General features: G+C 36.0%; 1 protein-coding gene and 2 non-coding genes across 3 annotated transcripts in view; 1 reads left to right on the top strand and 2 right to left on the bottom strand.

The window, feature by feature from the left end:
* Window positions 1–24,662, top strand: part of IL1RAPL1 (interleukin 1 receptor accessory protein like 1) — a 1,385,574-nt gene that overhangs the window by 820,831 nt on the left and 540,081 nt on the right. The window lies entirely within an intron of this gene.
* Window positions 22,179–22,249, bottom strand: LOC113931675. Its single transcript, XR_003522827.1, has one exon. It is a non-coding gene; the product is annotated as a small nucleolar RNA U2-30 (small nucleolar RNA).
* LOC113931676 lies at window positions 22,412–22,491 on the bottom strand. The gene has a single exon (XR_003522828.1). It is a non-coding gene; the product is annotated as a small nucleolar RNA U2-19 (small nucleolar RNA).

The raw sequence follows: 24,662 nt of genomic DNA, 5'->3' as shown, positions 1-24,662 counted from the left end.
TCTATTTTTAATTTTTTGAGGTACCTCCACACTGTTTTCCAAAGTGGCTGTAACAACTTGCATTCCCACCAGCAGTGTAAGAGGGTTCCCCTTTCTCCACAACCTCTCCAACGTTTGTTGTTTCTTGCCTTGTCCATTTTTGCCATTCTAACTGGTGTAAGGTGGTATCTCAGTGTGGTTTTGATTTGAATTTCCCTGATGGCCAAAGATGATGAACATTTTTTCATGGGTCTGTTAGCCATTTGTGTGTGTTCTTTGGAGAAGTGTCTGTTCATGTCTTCTGCCCATTTTTTGACTTGATTATTTGTTTCTCGGGTGTTGAGTTTGAGAAGTTCTTTATAGATCTTGGAAATCAGTGCTTTGTCTGTAGTGTCATTTGCAAATATCTTCTCCCATTCTGTGGGTTGCCTCTTTGTTTTGTTGACTGTTTCCTTTGCTGTGCAGAAGCTTTTTATCTTGAGGAAGTCCCAAAAGTTTATTTTTGCTTTTTAAACATAGTTATTTTAAATTCCCTGTATGAAAACTCCATTATCTGTGTCACATCTGAGTTTGGTTCTGATGATTGCTTATGGAGTTTATGGCTCCAGGGGTTGCTGCTCCAAGTAAGCAGATCCCCCCTGTGATTCTCTTGATTTACCTGTTTTTCCAGTTTTGAGGGTATTGGCCCTGAAACTTCAGTTGTCTCAGAGTTTCAAGAAGAGTTTTTTGGTTTCCAGTTTTTTCCCCAGCTTTTTCTTGTTGTAATAAGGAGAGTTATGGCTTCCAAGCTATTTACATGTGGAAGCTTAAAGATAAAAATAAAGGACTGAATTTTCCTACTAAGATTGCTTCATATTAGCTTTTAACATGTCATGCAGTCTATCTAAGGTTTGTTTTATTCTTGATTCCATATTCCATAATATTAGCTTCTTTTTCTGGACAAAATGGATAGGTCTTTATTGGAAAATATCTCTGTTTTTTTGGAGATATGTCTATTTTGATTTCAATCATTGAAGTTTAATATGCAAAAGATCCTATATAAAGCTGTGTAGCATTCTATTACACACCTCTTTTCTATTTTTGTTTTTTGAAATGTATCATTTACTTGTGTTTATGTACAGTTTTTTATCCTACTAAAAAATCCCGAATTCAGCCCATCTTCCTTCTCTTTTTTATTTTCTTTAATAGTGAAATGTAACTAAGTACACAAAATATAAACATGCAGCTAATTAGCATGCTATCAAATGAACCCACCTAGGTGAAGAAACCGAACCTTATAGGCATGCCCAGAAGTCCTCTGTATAGCCTTCTAAATATAAGCCCTTTCTTTCATGGCACCGGTTATGTTACTGCCGTTGTGGTTTTTAGGGCATATGTTTTCTTGTCTTTTAAGATGTACCAGCTCATAGTTCATGCCTAAGCAATATACCTAAAATTTTGCCTGTTCTTGAAACTTATAAATTTGGACCTACACATTTTATATTCTGTTGTGTTTCACTTTTTCAACTTCAGCTTTTGTTTTAAACATTCATCCCTGTGCAGTCCCACTATGGGTTATTTACCGAAAGAATACAAGAACACTACTTCAACGGGGTACATGCACCCCTATGTTTATAGCAGCATTCTTTACAATAGCCCAGTTATGGAAGCAGCCCAAGTGTCCATCAATTGAGGAATGGATAAAGAAGATGCAGTATATATATGCAATGGAGTATTATTCAGCTCTAACGAAAGAATGAAATCCTGCCATTTGCATTGACATGGATGGAGCTAGAGAGTGTAATACTAAGCAAAATAAGTTAGAGAAAGACAAATACCATATGATTTCCCTCATATGTGGAATTAAGAAACAAGCAAAAAAAAAAAAAACAAAGGGAAAAAATTGTGGTGGGGAGAGAATCAAAGCAAGAAACAGATTCTTTTTAAAATATTTACTGATCTGAGAGAGAGCATGAGCAGGGGGAGGGGGAGAGGGAGAGGAAGCAGACTCCCAGCTGAGCAGGGAGCCCATCAAGGGGCTCAATCCCAGGACCCCAGGATCATGACCTGAGCTGACTGTGCCACCCAAACGCCCCAGACTCTTAATTATAGAGAACAAACTGATTACCAGAGAGGAGCTGGGAGGAGAATGGGCTGAATAGGTGATAGGAATTAAGGAGTGCACTTGTCATGAGGAGCACAGAGTGATCTATGAAACTGTTGAATTACTACATTGTACACCTGAAACTTGTATAATGCTGTGTTAACTAACTGGAATTGAAACAAAACCTTTAAAATTTTTTAAAAAGTCATCCATGTTACAGATAAATTTATCTGACATTTATTCATTACTTTTATGCATAGTATTGTTATATGAATATCTCACAATTTATTGATAGACATTTGGGGTTTTCATTTTTTGTTAATGTAAGTAATATTGCCATTAATCATCTTGTAAGCATAAACACACACACACACACACACACACACACACACATTTTTCATTGTGCATAATAGTTGGCATTTTGTAGGACTTTTACCTAGGAGTGGATTTGCTTATTCAGAGTATGTATATTTTTAAAGTTACTAGATATTGTTTGGGCTGCTTTGGGTAATGGGCCTACCCCAACTAAATTAAATGAGAGAAGGAGGGGAGTAGTACTCCAAAGAAAAGTTGAGGTGACAGAAGAAGATGAAAAATGTTCAAGGATTATAAAGAATATAAACAGGAGATGTCCACTACTTCTAAACAGTATGATTTCTTAAAAATTGTAAAATGTGGTTTGATATTCCTAAAATTCTGTTGTGGGTAGTATAACAATTTTCTTTACTTCAGTACTGCTAAAAATTTAAATGAGTCGGACCATTTGAAAAGCCATTTAATTTCTAGGGCTAAATCATAGGATGAAGTAATGGTAAGAAAACAGATTGTGAAAATGTTACATCAAGAAAAAAAATTTACCAATAAAATGCAGGAATCAGCAAGAACAGTGAAGAAGTGAAGAAAAGAAAACTGACTTGAAAAAAGGAAAAAGAATGAAGTGATTGCTACAAGGTAATGGTTTTAGTAGCATTTTTATACTTGGTGTAACATTTTTAACAGAGTTAATGTAGCAATATATTTAAACTACTTTCCAATCAACCAGAGGTTGAAAATATGCTCTCAAAGAGTACATCTTCCTCCTCTTTTTATGGATGAGGAAGCTGAGCAAAGAAAGGTCAAGTGGTTTTATCAAAAAGCATCATGGTGACAAATTTAGGAATAAAACTTAATTTCCTGAACTTCAGTTTATGATTTACTCTGCTGGATAATTAATAGCAAGGCATTGTATTTTTCATATTAGCTCTGGTAATCACTATGAAAGATTTATCATTTAAGTTCAACTGAAACACATTTTACTATGAGACCTTTAATTCTGCCACTGATGTAATTAAATGGTGCATTTGTAGCTTTGCCTGTGGGTTTAGTGATTTTTTTTTCTTTAAAAAATGGTATCTTTTATCTTCCCTTTTAAAATACTATTTTTATTGACATTTTTCAGAGTCAAGTTCTTTACTGACTGTAACCTAATAAGCATTGATGAAATTGATAACAAGAATTCCAGGCTTGCCTTTGTGTGTTTAGTAATGCGCTAGAACTAATACCCACAACAACCATCACATATATTACTTTTGATTAAATGGAGCATGTTACAGATAGCCTTAGCTGTTTTTATGCGTAAACGTGTCATATTTTGCAACTCAAAAATCATTTCAATTAATTCAAACTTTTGAATTGAAAGAGATTAAAGCTGATCAATATAGTGAAACTGAGTTTAATCATTTTGGCTGTCCAATCTTGATGTGGAATTCAGTCCCTAGAGCAAAAGACCTCTCTTATGAATTTTTCTAATGATAACTCTCCTGACACTAATTACCTTAATTTATTGTTTAATCTCTCACTGTATTGAATGAATTGCCAAACTGTATTAATCAAGCAAATGTTTAATGTCAAGACATGATAACTGAATAAAAAGCATTATGTTCTACTCTTAAGTAGAAAATGTCATAGAATATTTCAGAATATATCAGTAGCAAGGTTGGGATGTGCCATTTCTGGCCATCGGGAAAAGAAGACATTATTCCTTTGGATGACTTCCATCAATGTCAGCAATAATAAGCATTAGTAATGAGAATAGTTAATACTATTTACTATGTGCCAGGATCTAAGTTCTTATTTATAACCACTCACTTAATCCACATAACCTCAGTTTGCTCACCCTTTAAAACTTTTCAAGTGCTTTCTGTGTACGAGGTGTTCTTCTAGATTTTATAAATTGCACTTGAAAATAATCCATATTTTCCTTGCCCACTGACTGGCCTCCAGCCAGGGCCTCAAATGAGCCTGGATCAAGATGGTGTTACAAACAAAAAGAAAACCAAAACCAAAAAACAAACCTATCTTATACCCCTAAGAACGTCAAGTACTAGAATCCATAGATACAGGCTATAAAGTAGCTATGCCTAAAATGATGAGTGGTATTTTAAAAAATCTAAAAGAATGATGCCAATTTCGTTGCTGTGTGAGAGCATACATATTAAGAAGAGCGCTTGGTCACTAGTACTCCCTACCCCAGATCTATTATGTTTTTGATTTGATTGAATTCTATGACCTACTTTTTGGTATTATATTGTTGCCTAACATGGTTTATCAGCAAGAGCTACCCTTTAATTTCTTGCTGTGTTTGACAGCACTAGATTTGAAGTGTACTAGAATGTTTTCATTACGATAACCCTACCAGTGCAATACTTCAGACGGTCTGCCTCTGAGAAGTGGTACAGTCTTCCTGTCCCTGATCATCCCTCATGTCTGACCCTGACGTGAGAGCTGTACTGCTTCTAGCCTTGCACACCACTAACCCAACTCATACCTACCTCATTGTTAGACAGCACTAACCCAACTCATACCTACGTCATTGTTAAAGAGACAGCACTAACCCAACTCATACCTACCTCATTGTTAGAGAGACAGCAACTTTTCCTTTGACTGCTAACCATATGGCAGGCACTGTGCAAAAGGATTTATAAGCATTATTATCTACATTTTACCAAGGATGAAATTCAAAGTACATTGTGGACATGGATTTGTAATTTTAAATACAAATCATCATCATCGTTTCTAATGAAGTTCCATTCCTTTATTTGCACTCTCCTGCTTCTGATTCTCTCATGCTTATTTCAGCAAATTTCAATTGTGAGGCTGGAGAGCTGACCAATAAATATGCTTTGATAGAATGATTAATTTAGTCAATTAGAGAAACAAGCAAATGTCTGGAACTGTGCTGTCCAATACAGTAGACATTGGCAATATGTGCCTACTGAGCACTTGAAATGTGACTGGACTGGATTTAAATGTGATGTAAGTATAAAATACATGCCAGATTGCAAAGACTTGGTAAGACAAAATAATGCAAAATATGCCCTTTGTAATTTTTATACCAGTTACATATTGAAGTTATAATATTTGGTTAAATAAAGTATATTACTAAATTAATTCTACCTATTTTCACTTTTTAAAATGTAGCCACTACAAAATTGTTAATTTTAAAAGTGACTTGCCTTATATTTCTATTGGACAGCACTGCTCTAGAAAGTGAGTGTGATCTCAGTCTTGAAAAGTGTAAGGGGAAGGCAGAGGACCCAGAGCCTTGGTTGTGGTTCCCTTGGTGGCTGTGCCACACCTGAGCTAAAAGACCTTGTCCAAATCACCTGACTTCCTTAAGTATTGTCTTAATGTTGGGACTGTGAATACCCACTCATGGGGCGCCTGGGTGGCTCAGTCATTAAGCGTCTGCCTTCGGCTCAGGTCATGATCCCAGGGTCCTGGGATCGAGCCCCACATCAGGCTCCCTGCTCCGCGGGAAGCCTGCTTCTCCCTCTCCCACTCCCCCTGCTTGTGTTCCCTCTCTCGCTGTGTCTCTCTCTGTCAAATAAATAAATAAAATCTTTAAAAAAAAATACCCACTCACAGTGCTATGGAAAGGAGTAAATTAGCTCAGGCATGTGAAAGCAGGCTATAAAGAAATGTGCAAATGGAAGTGTCCACTATTATGGTTTAGTCTGATCTGTGACTCTTTACCTTGGCTTGTTTTAATTAATGGAATGTTAATAATTATAATCTTAACCCAATCTTTCAAATGACATTGATTATCATCAGTACAAATCATTGAGTAACACTAAGTAACGGTTTCTATGTGTGGATTAATCTCAGAAAATCTTATTTCTATACAGTCTTTTAACAAGTGTAGTCCAGTGTCTGTAAGGGCTGTAAATAATGAATATATGCATGTCTTGCATTTCTCCTTTTGATCTGATTGTGTGTGTGTGTGTATGTGTGTGTATCACTTTGACTTATTAATATCACTTCTTTTTTACAAACCTGGTTCCTTCTTTGTGGATCACATTTTAAAAACCCATTTGAGTATGATTCCACTTATATGAGATACTTAGAATTAGCAAATTCGTGAAGACAGAAAACAGAAGGGCTGGAAGGGGGGGAAATGGAGCGTTGTTAGTCACTACAGGGTTTCAGCTTGGGGTAATGAAAGGTTCTGGAAATCGATAGTGGTGATGATTGTACAACATTGTGAATGTATTAAATGCCAACCAAATTGTACACTTAAAATGGTTAATAAAATAAATTTTATCTCATGTATAGTGTACCACAAAATGTCCATTTTAAATAAATGGTCATTCTTAATAGTTGGGAGTGCATTTTAAAGTTTTTTTTTATCATATCAAAGAATTTTTGAGCATCCTTTTCCTACTTCATGTTGGCTCTCTAGTTTGACAGGCATTGATTTTCCATAAAACTTATGAAACACAGGCCATTATGTTGGCACTTTATAACTGCTTCTAGTTTTGACATCACCAAAATTGACTGAGAACTCAATATCACACCTGTTTCTGTACAGAAGCTCTGCTTTCGTAGGACAAGCTGACACCCCTATTGCTCAGCGTTCTCCATCGTTCCAGTTTCATCAAATCAGAGACTGCAAGTGAAGTCTAGGATGATGCAGATAGATGATTACATATCTAAAATTAAGACTTTAAGCATAAAATATAATCGGATCTAGGATCTTGAGGGAGGATTCCGACATATTTGATGGCAGTTAAGTCTCTAAGCACTATGAATAAAGATGGCTGTACCCTCAATGCTAAATTGCAGTTAGTACATTACTCCAGGCACACTCTAAAATACAAAGACTGAACTTAGGACATAATGTCAATACTAAAACTTATGTGATAGTGGGCAAGATAAATTTTCTAATGGTTCAGTAAATTAATTAGATGTTTTAGTGTGATAATACTTACATGTGTGTATGTACGTATATATTTTTCTTTTAGAGAATTATCAAGCCTATTTTATATATAGCTCTTATATTCCTAATTTTATTGTTGCTTATGTAGTGGCAAGAAATTTATTTGTATAAATAAAAGCAAGTTGATTTGTGTAAGCAATAGGTTCCTCCTAGACTTAATGATATTATATCATCCCAATATTAGTTTAAATAAATTCCTATTATCTTATTTTTTAAAGTGAAAAAAATGAACAATAACACATAGTATCTACAATTGAATTATTGCAAAAGCAGTACGATCATACTGCTACTTCACTGTGGGTGTTTTCATTAATAAACTGAACTCTGTCAGCTTAATGTGTACAGAACTGAGGAAAAAATTAAAACCACCGCCAATTTCCTATCATACTCACTTTATGTGTTATTCTTAATGAAGTCCCAAATTGATGTTTCTTCTTTCCTAGACACCAAATTGAGAAGGACAGTAAGAGCTTGTGGAGACTGTAGAAGAAAGTGCACTAATGATTAGAGATGGGGAAAATAGGAAATGTTCAAGGGCCTGAGAATATTAGTATTATTTAGATTAAAAAACTATGATATGATATAATCAGATGTTAAGATGTTTTTTAATTTAATTTAATTTTATTATGTTATGTTAGTCACCATACAATACATCATTAGATTTTGATGTAGTGATTCATGATTCATTGTTTTCATAGATCACCCAGTGCTCCATGCAGTACGTGCCCTCCTTAATACCCATCACCGGGCTAACCCATCCTGCCACCGCCCTCCCCTCTAGAACCCTTGGTTTGTTTCTCGGAGTCCATAGTCTCTCACGGTTCATCTCTCCCTCCGATTCCCCCCCTCATTTTTCCCTTCCTTCTCCTAATGTCCTCCATGCTGTTCCTTATGTTCCACAAAGAAGTGAAACCATATGATAATTCATATTAAGAATTGGGAAAGTTCGGAGTAATGGATGAGCAACCAGAAGTTACTGCTCTAAAAATACACCAAGTAAAGGTTTCATCATGATTTAGGTGGGGTTTTGTTTTTTAATTGTTTACTGCATACATGGTAGAATGTTTACTTTCTCCTCATCTCATCCTCTTTTCTGGTCAAGTGAGATTACATTTATAGCTCTCTGAGTTTAGCATTTGACAGTGGTTCCTGAAAACTCATTGCTCAATACTGGGAGAAATCGCTGGTGCTATCTTATTTGAAGGCTTTTAAACTCTCTTAACTATAGGGAACAAACAGGGTTACTGGAGGGGAGGTGAGTGGAGAATGGCACTTGTGCTGGTGAGCACTGGGTATTATATGCAAATGATGAATCGCTAAATTCTGTCCCTGAAACTAATAATACAATATATGTTAACTAGCTTGAATTTATATAAAATCTTTAAAAAATAAAAATTTAAATTAAAAAAAGGAATTATAAAAAAATTGATAGATTCCCCTCTGAGGTCTGTTTATGCATAGACAAGCTGGAGGAAGGTCATGGAGACTTTGTGATTTTTCATTGCTAATTATTTTAGTACTCATATCTTTCAAAGATATTTTATAGTTTAAAAAACAGGAAGCAGTTGAGAAAATCAAAATATTAGGGTTTGATATGACAGTTTCATAATTACATAATAAGATTTTGAGTGATGAACATTTATTTTCAAAAGGTTTTAACTATTTGGAAGAGCTTTTATTATTTTTGCACTATGAACAGGTCCTCTAGGTATATAGTATTCCAGGGTTTTAACTTGTCTTTCCTGTAATTTTGAAGTCTTTCTTGATAAAATCAAGAGGTAACTCTTGCAAAGTAACTTGCAATTGATGCAGATATTGTATAATAACATTTAGAAGAATTTTTAAAAACTACCTATGAAAAAAACTGCATGGAAATAGAGTTGGTTTTATTCATGTCAAAATATATGGCTTTTGCATAAGAGGAATTAATGTTTTCATTTCTTAAAATGCTTGACCAACGCTTTTAGTCATTATGTTAGCATCTGTTGTTCCATCTGGAAGACCTAAAAAATCCAGTGAATTATAAATGGACAGTTCAACATGAATATGCAAATTAAAGACATTTTATGAATTCTGTATAAGATATAAAGAAAGAGCTTACTCTGTGCTTTAACTAAAGATCTTACTATTTATTTCTTAATCATCTGTTGGGTTAGGATAGGGTTCTACTCCAGTATAGCACCCAGGACTTATTGGAATATAAACAGTATCAAAGATTCATTATGAATATCATAGACTTTGTTTCAAATGATACAGTACAATGTGTTTATTAGGGAAGTAAAAAAAATACAAATTAACATTTAAGAGGTATTATTTTAAATATAGAAGTACTATCTGTAGTCAGTGCTGTGTTATGGTGTCAACAGAAAAGTTTGGAACTTTTAATGAGCACTTGTTGTTAATGTTCCATTAGAAAATTATGCTGTTTCCATACTGTCATCTTTTGAAGGATGCATTTGCTTTAGTCATTAAACCTCGACACATATTCTGAGCATGAATATAAATGCTGCTATCTCTATGCCCTGCCTTCTAAGTGTCATGATTTCTAATATTTATTTAAAATGTTTGGTTTTCAATATATCACTTATGATCACAAAGCACATGCTGAGCTTTTTTTAAAATTGAGTTTTGCTCTGTCAAATTAAGGATGAAAGAATGACACTGAAACATATGTCCTTTTTTTTAAAGTAAAAATGCATTTTAAACTTTTTAAGAGAAATCGTGGCTTCTAAATGTCACGAACATGTCATGTTTCTTCTATGCATCAACTTTTATGAGTCCCCGATTAAAAATACAACCTGAAAACAGAATGTTTCTACTTAGATATTGTTGCTATGGTGCTATTTAGCTAGTTAATCATATAACCCTTTCAGAATAATGAAACCAGTAGCACTTGTCAACACCAAACATGAAAGGAATGAAGTAGCAGAGATGTGAAAAATATCCATTAATATGAAAGCAATATATTACGGGGGGCAGCAAAGAGGTAGTAAGCTATTTACTATTTACTTGTTGGCTATGACATTGCTAAAATTAGATTAAAGCAAAATAGCTTAGTACAAATATAATGAAATAGTTTTGATGATGTTTTTTACTTGGGGTATATAATTAGATCCTTTTATATTAATCTAATTTCTCTATGAGTTAAATAAACTCAATAGTGTTGACCTGACTTTTCATGTGCTTTTTTTTTTATTCAACAAAATCATTTGATAAACATTTTGTAAGAAATAGAATTAGAGCAACACTTGTATACTTATGCAAGCTACTTACAAGCATATAAACGAATGTGCTCTATGGTTGTAAGATCTGCATTTATTATTTTAAATGCAGTGAAGAAGTTATAGATACTTTCTACACAGGTGCTATTCAAAGTATAGATTGCAAATAACAGAGTAAAGAGGTTCTTTACCCCAAATAAAGTGTCACTGTTTTTGATGGCAGACAACAAGAGGCTGAAACAAAGACAAGACAGTGAGTTTGAAGAAGAGATAACAGATTTGAGACATACAAAAGTGGTAGGACAAAATAATGAGATGCTTAGTTACATGTGAGTGTTCATGGAGTAGGGGCCGAGTTTTTGTTTGGAGGATTTGAATTTTGAAGGATTTCAAGATGAGCCTGTTTGAAGAGTGTATTAGTTGTTTTTTGTTTGTTTTAGTCCAAGTAACTAATGACTTAAGTAACAAAGACACATAATATGTTTTCTAATAAGAATTCCAGAAGTAGATAAGGCCCAGGATGGGTAATTCAGCAGCTACAATGACATTATCGAGGACATTTTTTTTTTTTTTTATCTTCCTGCTGTTCTCAGCAAATGACTTGACCTCTTAGGTTGGCTTCCCAAATGGCATCACATGAACACCCCTTTGTCTGCAAACAGAAAAAGAATTGGTCCATATTGTATTCCCTGAACAAGAGCAAGGACAGTTTTCCCAGAAGTTCCCAGAGCAGACTTTCAACCACCATCCCATTGTTTAAAATTGCCCATGAATAAACCATTCACTAGAAACAGGGCTATGATCACCATCAATATGACTGGCTTTGACCATTCATGATCAACTCTTGACTTAAAAGGTCCTCAGCCTCCTCATGAAGCACATGAGGACCTGGAGTAAGGTAAACAATATCAAGACAGCAAGGATGGCTAGGAAGCGGGTGTTGGGGAATGGATTTTGGATAGGCTACTAGATTGTATGCCCAGGAAGTGGCAGTTAAGGTTGGATAATGTTGGCTTTGTCTGTTAGACGGTTTCAGGATGCGATTGGAAATATGGCCCTGGAAGATGTTAAGAATTTGAGATTAATCTGCACACATATGACGCTTGAACCTATAACACTGAATGGGATTATTCAGGGACAAAGTATAGAGTAGAATGCGAGGTGTGCAAAGGACAAAATTCTTTAAGGATAACAAAGATGTTAAGAAAAGGTGATTTTCCAGAGAGATAAAATAAAAACCAGAGAGGCCATTTTTTATATGTGAAACACGGTTAAATTCCAAAATACAAATTTGTTTGGCAGAATTTTCCTACCTCAGAAGTTCAACTTGGACCCTACATTTCTAATTCATAAGAATCCTAACATTGACATGTTTTTTGTTCGTTTGTTTAATTTAGAAACATCTATAGTGACATTATTCTTATTCAAATAATTTCTGGGCATTGATAAAGTCAAATTTAATCTGAGAATTTGTTTTTGATTTGTGCTACCTTTTTTCTGGTGTATAACCAGAGTCCTAGAGGATAATGACAGAGTATTTCAGCAATTCCCCTCTAGTAGGTTAAGATTAAGGTTTCCACTTCACTGCAGCTCTTGGAGTCATAGTTATCAATATAGGTGAAGCTCTGCGATATCAACATGTCAAGTATAGCCTTAATTGGAATCTCAGATATGTTTTCATATATGTGTTTCTCTATTTTGCCACACAGTTCTTTAGTGGGTGGGTGTGACAGAGTAGACTCTTCTTTCCTTAGTGTAATTAAGTTCCTTAGAGCTCTTGCTGGGCAGCAGCTGCTCAGCCCGGAACTGTAGTTACCCCTTGAACACCGCAGGCATTAGGGGTGCCAGCCTCCTGCGTAGTCACAAATTTGCCTGTAATGTTTGTGGGTTTTTTTTAATTGTATTTCTTGGGTTAAAATAGCCTGGAGTCAAGGATTTCCTTTTTACTGCTTTCTTTTTTTTTAAGATAATTAACCTACAGTGTTATATTCATTTCAGGTGTACAATATAGTGATTCAACACTTCTATGCATTACTCACTGTTCATCACGATAAGTGTGCTCTTAATCTCCTTTATCTGTTTTATCCATCCCCCACCCACCTCCCCTGTGGCAACCACCTGTTTGTTCTCTATATTTATGAGTTTGGTTTTTTTGTTCATCTCTTGTTTTGTTTGTTTTGTTTCTTAACTTCCACATGAGTTAAATTATACGGTATTTGTCCTTCTCTAACTTATTTCACTTAGCATAATACCCTCTAGGTCCAAACATGTTGTTGCAAATGGCAAGCTTTCATTCTTTTTATGGCTGAGTAATATTCCATTGTACATATGTACCACATCTTCTTTATCCATTCATCTATCAGTGGACACTTGGGATGCTTCCATATCTGGGCTATTGTAAATAATGCTGCAGTACCACAGGGTTACATACATCTTTTTGAATTAGTGTTGAGTTAGTGTTTTTATTTTGTTTAGGTAAATATCCAGTCGTGAAATTACTGAATCATATGGGAATTATCTTCTTAGTTTTTTAAGATAATTAACCTCCATACTGTTTTCCACTGTGACTGCACCAATTGATGTGTGTGAGGTCTCCCTTTTTCCACATTCTCACCAACACTTACTTGTTTTGTTGTGATTTGGGGTGTATGTGTGTGTTTGATTTTAGCTATTCTGACAGGTGTGAGGTGATATCTCATTGTGGTTTTGGTTTGCATTTCTGTTGAACTGGTGATGTTGAGCATCTTATCATGTATCTATCGGCCTTCTTTATGTCTTCTTTGGAAAAACGTCTAATCGGGCCCTTTGTCCATTTTTAACTGGATTATTTGTATTTGGGGTGTTGAGTTGTGTAAGTTCTTTATATATTTTGAATAGTAAGTCCTTATTAGATATATCATTTGCAAAGATCTTTTTTCCATTCAGTAGGTTGACCTCCTGTACAATCCAAAATTTGCTGGTAACTTTTGACTCCCCAGAATCTTAACTACTAACAGCCTACTGTTGACCAAAAGCCTTACCAGTAACATAACGTGCCAGCTAGCACATATTTGTATGTTATATGTATTATATACCATATTATTATAATACAGGAAGCTTGAGAAAAAAAAATGTTAAGAAAATCACGAGGAAGAAAAAGTATATTTATAGTACTTAACCGTAAAAACTGTGTGTAAGTAGACATGTGCAGTTCAAACCTGTGTTGTCCAAGGGTTAACTTTGTATTTCCTGGCCCCTATTGCTTCTGGTAGAGCCACATGACTAGTTCTCACTAATAAATGCAAGGAGAAGAAGGAACTGTCACTTCTGAGCCAAAGTAGTAAGGAAATGAGTATTCTTTCTCCCGTTCTTCCCCCAGTAATTGCTTAGAGGCAGAGAATACCTGGGCTCCAGTGGAGGGAAGGAGCCCTGGTCTCTAAATCACATCATGGGGGAAAGCTGATTACTGACCAGAAGGATACTCATTGCATGCTTCTGGGAGTGAGAAATAACCGTCCTGTAAGTTAAACCACTGAAATCATGAGGTTTATTTTTATAGCAGCTAGCCTTATCCTAAGTAACACAGTTAGGCACATTTTGCTGATAGAAGGTCATCTGAATAAAAGAGATGTTTATTGTCAAGTCACAAGTTTCCCTAAAAGGGAAACTGCTAAGCTATACACCTCCCACTTTCCTGTCTGAATGCTTCTTCCTATACTTTTTATTTTCCATCTGCTTTGCAAACCCACCAGATCTCTGCCTGTTCAGAGTCTACCTGTCTTTCAAGGTGCGGCTCAAAAACCCATCTCCACCTGTCAGCCTTCAGTGCTTTCCTCCTAGCTCAGGACAGTCCCTTCTTCCCTAGAGGTCACATTGCTTCTGTGCTTATTTGGTTGTTGGGATTTATTGACACTCTTTTTCAATGGCTTCTAACTTACGTGAAGTAAACTTTATCTTGTTTATTTTGGTTTTATCAGTAATTCTGCATTGTTTAGCACATAAGAGAAGATGATTAATAAGCCCTTTTTGAAATGTTGAATAAATAAAAGCTAAATTGGGTATGTATTATAGGAATGTATTCTATTGTAAATAACTCAGCTAAATGTTCTTTTAGTCTTAATCATAAACCTGTTATATAAATAATTATTTTAGGACTTTCAGCTTATGCATAAAATAATTCAAAATGTAACTATTTTGCTTAAAATTCTTAGTATATTCATTATTCTCAAATTAATGTGTAATAATCCTAATGAGTTATAATAGCTGTTATTTCTTCACAGTAATTCGAATTATATTATTTTCAAGTCAGCACAACATAATTTTCCTTATATAAGGTCAACTGAAGTGTTTTTAAAAGCTTGTATAGTCTGGTGATTCGTTTATATTTTTTTCTGCTTTTTTAAATTTCAAATTTGTATTTAAATTCCAGTTAGTTAACATATAGTGTAATATTAGTTTCAGGAGTAGAATTACTGATTCATCACTTTCATACAACACCCAGTGTTCATCATAACAAGTGCCCGCCTTACTACCCATCACCCATTTAGCCCATCCACCTGCCTCCCCTCTAGCAACCTTCAGTTTGTTCTCTATAGTTAAGAGTCTGTTTTATGGTTTGCTTCTCTCTTTTCCCCCCCATATTCATATTTTGTTTCTTAAATTCCACATATGAGTGAAATCATATAGTATTTGTCTTTCTCTGACTGACTGACTTCACTTAGCATAATACGCTCTAGCTCCATCCATGTCATTACAAATGGCAAAATTTCATTCTTTTTCATGGCTAAGTAATAATCCATTGTATATTATATACCATAACTTCTTGATCCATTCATGAGTCGATGGACATTTGGATCTTTCTATAATTTAGCTATTGTTGATAATGCTCTTGTAAACATCAGGGTGTGGCAATTCATTTATAAAACACATAGCAGAGTATTTTAAAACTGGAATGTTCACAAAGTACTACAATGTGAAAAAATAAATAGAATACCAAGACAGCTTGGAAAACTAACACTAACAGAAGACACACACACACACCCAAAAAAGAAGAGAATTATAGAAAAATAAATAAATAAATATGACAATGGAGGCAGAAAGGGGGGAGACAACATGAAAAGGAAAAATATCCCTGATCTCCTTGAGGAGAGAGTGTTTCCTAAGCATTAATTTTAGAGAGAGATAAAGGGAGGGATGGAGGGAAGCAATTGTTATTAAGCTGTCTCTTTGCAGTATTATCTGTTAATTGTACAGTACTCGAAACAACTCAAATGTCCAGAAAATGATAAGGAAAGGATTTTATAAATTTTGTGAGGGATTGCCATATAGTGGAAAGAGTGTGGATTTGAGTGAGGTGACTTCACGTTATGGTCCTTCTTCTAACCTGTGTTAGGCGAATACCCTAACCCTAATTTGTATCCCAGGGAACTCTGTGGCTCCTTCCAGGGTTAAAACTTTCTAATGCGGGGCGCCTGGGTGGCTCAGTCGTTAAGCGTCTGCCTTTGGCCTAAGTCATGATCCCAGGTTCCTCATTGGGCTCCCTGCTCAGCGGGAAGCCTGCTTCTTCCCTCTCCCACTCCCCCTGCTTGTGTTCCTCTCTTGATGTGTCTCTCTCTGTCAAAAAATAAATAAAAATCTTTTATATTATTTCAACAGAAAGTTTTCATTTATAGCATTGTTTATAGCACAGTCTTTTGGGTTGTTAAATTCTAACTCTGTTCATTCTCTGAGTATTTTTTGCAACCCTTTAAAAATTATGGTAACTAATAGATATGTAAACACTGTCCTGTTATCTTGTCTAATAAAAATTTGTGCCCTTTCCTCAAAATAAGATCTTTAAAAAAAACTTTCTAATGCAATAAAATATTAAAACTTAACACTCTTCTGATTTTAGCAAGTTTTCTGAATGGCATATCTCTTCACAGTGTGGGGGAGGGCAGCCAGCTCTTCTTGAAAGAGTAGAAATCTCCAACGCCAATAAACCATTATCCATTCTTTCAAGAAACACTTATTAAAGGTGCAGGTACTAATCTAAACCAGGGTTTTTTCCCCCTAAAATGATATTAGGGGCAAGTTAACTTTTTGGAGTGACTTTCTTTGGTCCACGTAAAATTGTAATGAGAGCTGAATTATATTTAGGGACCTTTAGTACAGGACATAGCATGTAATAGACTCTCACGAAAATCTTGTTTCCTCCCTCCGGCATATAAAGGAACAACAAAATGAAAAAGCAGCAGTAAGTTAGCTTACACGTCTATCCTTGTATCGAGGGGTTGTTTGACACCAGAACTGCCACAGTCAGCTTTCGTTAGTGTGATACAAACCATAGTAGAATTATATTTCAAAAATATTATACAAGAAAGAAAAAAGCCATTAATATCCCCTGGTCAATTTCAGCCATAATAATTATGTAAGTTGGGTGCTGTCTATTAAGAGAACGTCTCTTTAATGCAGATGAAAAGAGGATTCTAATGATGATGATGAAAACTAGCACTTATTGAATGCCTACTGTGTGCATCATTCCTTACACTTTGTGTGTTTTACCTGATTTTAACTGTATCATAGATGACATAATAGCTTAGAGTTCCCTGTTTGTTGGCTGCATTTTACCATCTACTGCCATTTGATAGATTCTGTAGATGTACTAAGTCCATTCTTCATTCACTTTATAAAAACCAAGTTCTTATTTGTGTAATATGCTAAGCACTGTGATAAATCAAAGAATGAATTAGGCAGAGATCTCCTGGGGCAGTTATCATCGAGCAGAAGAGATAAATTATGCACATAATAGAATGTAAAATATACATATCAGTATAAAAGAGATGGATCATAAATGGTGGTAGGAATTCTGAGATGGTCATGGAAAGTTTCCTGCGCACCTGGAATTTGAAGTCCTCCTTCAAGGAGAGCAGGAATTTGGACATGGAGGTGTCAAAAATTTTTTTTTAAACTAAACTTTTAGTTTAGTTTAGATGTGCAGACGTCTCAGGATTTAGGCAAAAGAGTTTTTCTTTTATAGGGAGAAGAAAACAAAGCTAGCAAGAACAGGGTGTGGGGAAATGGTGAGCAGGAGTGGCATGATGGGACAGCACATCAGAGAAAGTTCTACCCTGAGGCCAGCCTCTTCTGTGGAAAGCCTATTGAGGAATGACTATATGCTGGCTCAGGATGAGGGTAGGTCAAAGTTGGGGGCCTGAAGGAAGGAGAGAACCTTACTGAAATTATGGCTAATAAGCGTTTTGTTCTGGCTGATCAGCAGTTTAGCTAATCATTTATGATGTAAAAATAGGAATTTGGAGGGTCTGTGTCTGGCCTTGTCATAGGTAAACAAAGGAACATCCATGAGTTTTATCCAAATTATAAGAGGAAGGGTGGGTTTTTTACAGTAAGCTGTTGCCTGGAACAATAAAGGAGGGGGGAGTTTCTTAAACTTTGCTGTTTTCTAGGATCATAGAGCTTGGGTAAAGTTCAACATTGTCAGCGGTATGGGAATAAAAAACCAGTGAGGACTCTCTAATGAATGAGATGTGCATGAGAGGAGGTTCATTTAGTCAGGATGTGAAGATTTTGAAAAAGAATTGCACTAATAATAATAGTAGCTTTTTGAGTGCCAGGCCCTGTTCTAAGCACCTTACATCTGTCAACTTGTTTAAATAATCCTTACAACCATCCAGTGACACAGGTACAATTATTCTCCCATTTTATATACAAGGAGTTTGAACTCCTCAGAGGGTAAGTAACTTTGGCACACTGGTAGTAAGACGTACAACTGGGGCTGTAAGTCATAAAGCCCATGTCTCCCAGGAACTGGCCCAATCTCTTTTCATTCCTTCAGACTGTTCCTTTAACCCAGGGAGATAAGGGGCTTAAAACTGCTGGAACAAGAGAGAGGGGACATACAGTGATTTTCCACTTTCCAAAAACAATCGACTCAATGAATACATATGAGAGAAGTTGTGGGACACAGAAGAAAGGAGAACATAGAAAACTAGAAAATCTGAGTTTGGCTGTGGTGCACTGGCAATAGCAGCACCCAGGGGAACTGGACAAAAGAAAATGACAGTTAACAGGGAAGGTTCTGGATGCAGAGAATAAAAACCAAAAAACTCAACCAGTCAGGGCAGAACGGGGGCCCACTGCTTTGTGTGCTTTCTCTTTGTGTGGGAATGGGTCAACTTAATATTGTCATCTTTATAGGCCCAGGTTTCCAGGCTTCGTTCCACCATGAATGAGATTATGGCAGCCCTTAATATATGAGTGGTAGGTGGAAAATGCCTGCCACTTTAGTCCTCAGGAGCATCCCTGAGTTACAGTCAGCCATCCCCACTAGTACAATTTAGCCTTCTAGAGTTAAGGACAATTACTGAATCCAACAGGCATTCACCTCTCCTTCCCTTAACCAGCTACATTTGTATTTATTTCTACTGTTCACAACCACCACATTGTTTTTCCTGATGATTATCTTGTGATTCAGTACATTCAGTCTAATGAGCCAGAGTGTACGTAATACATGGTTGAAAATTTTCTGAAAATATTGTTACCTATTTGGCATGTAAAGAATTGAACTAAGTTCATCTAGAGAGCAAAGTTTATGTAGCAATGCTGATTGCTACAACCAACAGAGATTTTATTGGAAATGTAAAGCAGTTAAACTCTCTTGAGTCCGTTCTGTGCCTCTGGACCAGTGGTAAGCATATTCACATCCTTACCTCTTTTCATCTTCCCAGGAACCTGTTAGTGGGGGATATGGTTTCTACTTTATGGGTGAACAAATTGAAGTTAACAGAATTTAATCACTATGCCCAAGAGTTTGTACTTTAATCCTTAAAGTCCAGTTTTGGACCCAAACCTCCTTGATTTTAAAAATCTCCTAAACCTTTCCACTCTGAATTAGTCACTCACATTTTCAAGGCTGATCAATAACAGCTCTGCTACGTAATAGCTATGTGACGTTGGAGAAATTATTTAACTATGCTTTGACTTTGTTTCTTAATCTGAAAAGTGAGGGCAATCATATCTTCATCATAGGATCATTGTGAAGATTAAATCAATTAATATGTGTAAGGTATTTAAAAGACCTACGTAGCCACTATTTTTTATGTTAGCTGTGGTTATTAAAGATAACGACTGAGATGACAATGAAACCATGCTCTCTTTCTTAAAAACTCAAAACAAATAGCCAAACTCAGTATCTCAGTATGACTTTGTGTGCTCCAGCAATAGGATTGATTACATACGTGTATATAGTCTTTGTCCTGCCATACTCTTCTAGCAGTTTAATCTAAGTAAAACTACAGAGAACTAGGAACATTAGTGTACTCAAAATTGAATTCACATGTAATTTTGGAAAACATCAGTTGGGAAAACTCTTTTGTGTCTATCTTTAAACTTATCTGAGTTCCTAAAATAAAATTTGTATTTGATATAAGAGGACAGGATGGCATCTTTGACAACTGGGTTTTGGGAAACTTAAAAAAAAAAAAAAAACAGGATTAAAAGAGCCAACATAATATTGAAGAGGAAGAACAAAACTAAAGGACTGATACTATAGGACTTCAGTATTTACTATAAACTACAGTAATCAAGACACTGTGATGCTGGTGAAAGAACAAATAGATAAATGGAACAGAATAGAGATCCCAGAAATAGACCCAGATAAATAGAGTCAACTGATCTTTGACAAAGGAACAAAAGCCATTACAATGGAATAAAGTTAGTCCTTTCAACAGATGGTGTTGGAACAACTAGACATCCACAGGCAAAGATGAATCTAGACACAAAACTTAAATCCTTCACAAAAATGAACTCAAAATGTATCACAAGCATATATGTAAAATGCAAAACTGTAAAACTCCTAGAGAATAACATTGGAGAAAACCTAGATGACCTTGGATTTGGTGAGGACCTTTCAGCTAAAGCACCAAAGGTATGATCCATGAAAACAAAGAATTGATAAGCTAGACATCATTAAAACTAAAAATTCTCCTCTGAGAAGAGTAATATCAAGAGAATAAGAGGACAAGTCATAAATTAGGGGGAAATAGTTGCAAAAGATATATCTAACAAAGAAAGGTTATCTGAAATATACAAAGAACTCCTAAAACTAAACAATAAGAAAACAAACAACAAGATTAAAAATGGGCCCAAGATTTTAATAGACACCTCACCAGAGAAGATGTACAGATGGCAAATAAGCATATGAAAAGATGTACCACATAAAAGTCATCAGAGAAATGCAAATTAAAAAGGATAGTGAGATACCACTACATATTTATCAGAATGGCCAAAATCTGGAACACTAACACCAGGTGCTGGCGAGGGTGTGGAGGCCCTGGAACTCTCACTGATTGCTGGTAGGATCAAATGCAAAATGGTAGAGCCACTTTGGAAGACAATTGATGGTTTCTTACAAAACTAAACATACTTTTACCTTATGACCCAGCAGTTGTGCTCCCTGGTATTTACCCAGAGGAGTTGAAAACTTTTGTCCGCGTAAAAACCTGTACACAGATATTATACCAGCCTTATTCATAACTGCCAAAAATCAGAAGCAACCAAGACATCCTTCAGTAGGTGAATGGATAAATAAACTGTGGTACAGTCAGACAATGGAATATTATTCAGTTCTAGGAAGAAATGATCTATCCAGCCACAAAAAGACATGGAGGAAACTGAAATGCATATCAGTAAGTGAAAGAAGCCAGTCTGAAAAGGCTACATACTGTATGATTCCATCTATATGACATTTTGGAAAAGGCAAAACTATGAAGACAGAAAAAAAACAGTGGTTGCCAGGATTAAGGGTGGGGGAATGGGAGATGAATAGACAGAACACAGGAGTTTTAGGGCAGTGAATATACTCTGTATGATACTATGTCATACATTTTCCAAACTCAGAATGTATTAACACCAAGTGAACCCTAAGGTACACTATGGACTTTGGGTGATTGTGATGTGTCAGTGTAGATTCATCAACTGTAACAAGTATGCAACTCTTGTGGGGGATGTTGATGATGGGGGGAAGGGTCTGTGCATGTAGGGGGGAGGGAGATATAGGAAATCTCTGTACCTTCCCCTCAGTTTTGTTGTGAACCTAGAACTACTCTTAAAAAATAGTCTTTTACAACAAAATAAAGAATTTGCATATCATTGCCCTTGTATGAAGAATCAGGATTACTAAAATGTAAGAAACATTTCCTCATATTTCCCATTTGTATGGAACATGGAGATGTTATCACTGCCTTGACTCACTTGCTCCCTATGGTGGTTGGGCTCCATGGAGCCTGAGCGGAGCCTGAGTTTTCTTGTCTAAAATATATGTTGATAGGTGTGAACTGGGATCAGAGATCCAAGAAGTCAACAAAGAATTAATAGAGAAAGGACTAAGGTACAAAAATAAGGTCCTCTCCTAGAAATTCAAGTCTAGAACGAAGTAAAATTTATTGGAGTTTGTGGTGTGTCTGCGTATCGGTAGTAGTGCTCACTTGCCTCAGGGCAGGCTTTAAGTAGGCCTTGGAGTTTGCGACAATTTTATGCTCTGGGAAGTATGTGTTTGTAGATGATTCAAGCTAAGTTTAAAGGTTTCCAGCAGGGATTGCATAAAATATTGTGAAAATTGTATTGAAAATGATCTTAAATATTTTATTTTATTTTATTATTCTGAGTTCAGTTCAAGTGTGGAAATCTTCATAGTTATAAAGGTCTATAGTGAAACCTTTTTTATCACTGCTCAGAACTGATTAGTCTGTCATACACACACATATCCTCCCATCTCATTCATCTATCAACAAGTCCTCAGTTATCCAGTGTCACTTTTATAAATACACATGCATACACATACACTCACACTCACACTCATGCACTCAGAATCCCAGACATAAGCCCTTATTGTTTTAAATTAATTTTACTTCTCATGCATCAGGGAGCCTGGCAGGTGTTTTGATGCTCAGATTTGGCTATTTTCATCATTGATCTACGTTGCTAAGAAACAGATCCCAGAGAATTAAACATTTTAAATCTAAAAGACTAAACTAAATTCATTTAGAAGTTCCACTATGTCCTCTATGTAGCTATGGATTTCATCTCTTGCTGCCTTGAAGCTGAGCCTTAAAGAGCAAATAGTGGCCTCTCTCCAGGCCAAACAGACTGGAAAAATGATCACACAAACAACTACTGATTTTTGCTTTGTTGAAAAGAAAATATTTCCATTCTAGAACACAAAAATGAGTAAAAATAATCTAAGACTCTTTAAGGAGTATACTGATTTCTTCTGTATTTCTGAAACAAAGAAATAGTTAAGATACAATTTATCCAACCCCAGGCCTGAAGAAACTGGGTCCTATGTGCTAACATCAGGGCATCTTTCTGCTGCCACCTCTCCTGCCTCAAAACTGTTCTCCACACTGTGAAAACCAGATGCTTAAAAACCATCAGTAACTCACTCCACATTACTCAAAGGATTAAGTCCCAAATCCTTATTTGTTTTTTGTCAGCCCAGCAATCATTAGTCCTCACTTACCTCACACTCCTCCCCCCACCATCATCCATCTGTTTGCTGTATTCTACTTTATCGTCCAGCCAAACTAAATTTTCTTGATCATACACCAAGGAGTATTCCTTCTGCCCAGATCACTGTCCACCCTCACCACAGACATTCACTTGATTAACCTCGGTGCATTCTTCAGGTCTAATGTATACCTTCCAGGTGAAGTCTTTCTTTAGTCCTCAAAATAAGTGGCTCCCCTTTTTGTGTTCTCATAGTGTCAAGGCACGTCTGTTTCACACACTTTTATAGTCATATATTTAAAGTAGCGTTTCTCAGATGTTCGGTGTGCATAGGAGTTAAAAGGAGATCTTGTAAAAATGCAAATTCTGAGTCAGGGTGATGCCAATGCTGCAATCCCCAGAGCGTGCGCCGAGTAGCAAGGACGTAAAGTCTGTGTGCCTCTGTGGACCTGAGGACAGAATCCTCAGAGCCTGACACACAGCAGGCCCTGAATTCACAGCCACTGGATGAATTTCAAAAGTGATAGAATCTTGACAATATAACATTTTCATTTTAAAATACAACCAGTGCTTACAAATAACCACTTGAGAAGAACTTTGTTAACTTCCTTCCCTCCTTCTGTATCTTGGTATTTCCATCTGTTCTTTCTGTCTCTTTGCCTCAAAGTTCACTGGTATCTGGAATTTCTACCCAATCCCTTCCTTCTCCTCTATTCCTTTTACACCCTGGAGGCATTTTCAATGATAGCACTTCTGAAAATAAAAAGCAAAGGAAGCCAGGGAAGAGAGATGAAGAAAAATGAACCTCTTTTCTCTTCTTCAGCTATCAATTGAGTTACTTTCTTGTTTCTCCAAATCTAACCTCCTTGGACCTAATCAGACTATTTATCAAAGAATCCCAAACACATCCCTAGACTCCACTTCAGTGTTGTAATGCTCAAAACTATTGTCTGTATGTTCCTCAGAAATGGAAATGAACCTTATATCAGTCATTTATTTACACAAAGACTTGTCTTTTAACATCTAAGTAAAGATTTGACTGTGTTTTAAGCCATATCTTTAAATGCATATTTGCCTAGGGCTTGGGGAGAGATACACATAGTCATTTTGTTCCAAATATTTGTAGGTGGGGATATTGTGAACATGGAATAGTGAGACTACCACAAACCCCCTGTGGTCCCTTACCACCCATATGCCCAGCCCTTGTCTCAAATACAAAAAATAAGCAATGTTAGAGAGCAGTCACTGTAGCAAAGGACGAAAGTGGTGAGAACATTTTATGAGATAATAATTCTCCTACCAGGTGGACAGCCTTTAAGGAGTTACAGGCACTGCTCTTCTCCATTAGGGCTAGATATGTTTCCAAGCAGACAAAAACCATCAAGGAAAACACTGTTTTGGGGAGATAATCTGTGCTGAGAAACCTCAGACACCTGTGGTTTTAGGAAACCACAGATTGACTTTTCTACTAGGACATACAAATCTTTGTTAGGCTTTAAGTGTATTTAATGTCCAAAGGAACAATTTATGGAAGGGTAATTGGTCTGGCTTTCTATATTAAGTTTATGGTATGACTTACAGAATATGTATTACAATGTGTAATTCATACCCTCCACATTTGCATCTCATGTATGTATAT

The sequence above is a fragment of the Zalophus californianus genome, chromosome X (genome assembly GCF_009762305.2).
Source record: "Zalophus californianus isolate mZalCal1 chromosome X, mZalCal1.pri.v2, whole genome shotgun sequence".
Taxonomy (NCBI): domain Eukaryota; kingdom Metazoa; phylum Chordata; class Mammalia; order Carnivora; family Otariidae; genus Zalophus; species Zalophus californianus.
This window is presented reverse-complemented; position numbering and strand designations above follow the sequence as displayed.